This window comes from Brassica oleracea, chromosome C5 (genome assembly GCF_000695525.1).
Source record: "Brassica oleracea var. oleracea cultivar TO1000 chromosome C5, BOL, whole genome shotgun sequence".
Taxonomy (NCBI): Eukaryota; Viridiplantae; Streptophyta; class Magnoliopsida; order Brassicales; family Brassicaceae; genus Brassica; species Brassica oleracea.
In genome coordinates, this window is record NC_027752.1 from 8,870,060 (window position 1) to 8,871,048 (window position 989).

The window sequence follows — 989 nt, forward strand, 5'->3', positions numbered from 1 at the left end:
GTAGTTGATGCAGCTCATGATGAAGATGAAGAACTTAATATAGATGCAAAAAAGTTTTATAAAATGTTAAACGCGGCGAATCAACCACTTTACAGTGGTTGTAGAGAAGGTCTCTCTAAATTGTCGTTGGCTGCTAGAATGATGAATATTAAAACTGATCACAATCTACCTGAAAGTTGCATGAACGAATGGGCGGACTTGTTTAAAGAGTATTTGCCGGAAGACAATGTGTCTGCTGATTCTTATTATGAGATTCAGAAACTGGTTTATTGTCTTGGATTGCCTTCGAAGATGATATATGTTTGCATCGACAACAGCATGATCTACTGGGAAGATGATGAAAAGGTAGAAGAATGTCAATTCTGCAAGAAGCCACGATTCAAGCCGCAAGGACGGGGACGTAATAGGGTACCGTACCAAAGGATGTGGTACCTACCAATTACAGACAGATTGAAAAAATTGTACCAATCTGAGCAGACTGCCGAAAGGATGAGATGGCATGCCGAGCATACTCAGACGGATGGTGAGATGACTCATCCATCAGATGCAAGAGCCTGAAAACATTTTAACAAAGTATATCCGGATTTCGCTAGCAATAGTCGGAATGTGTATCTCGGATTATGCACAGATGGATTTAGTCCATTCGGAATGTCAGGGAGACAATATTCATTGTGGCCAGTCTTTCTTACGCCATACAACCTGCCACCAGAGTTGTGCATGCAACGGGAGTTGCTATTCTTGACCATATTAATACCTGGTCTAAACCATCCAAAAAGGTCTCTGGATGTTTTTCTACAACCACTCATAAAAGAGTTGAAGGATTTGTGGTCAACAGGGGTGATGACGTATGACTGCTCAACGAAGACAAATTTTACGATGCGAGCGATGCTTTTGTGGACCATAAGTGACTTTCTGCCTATGGGATGTTGTCTGGGATGGACTACACATGGGAGATTAGCTTGTCCATATTGTAATGGAACGACAGATGC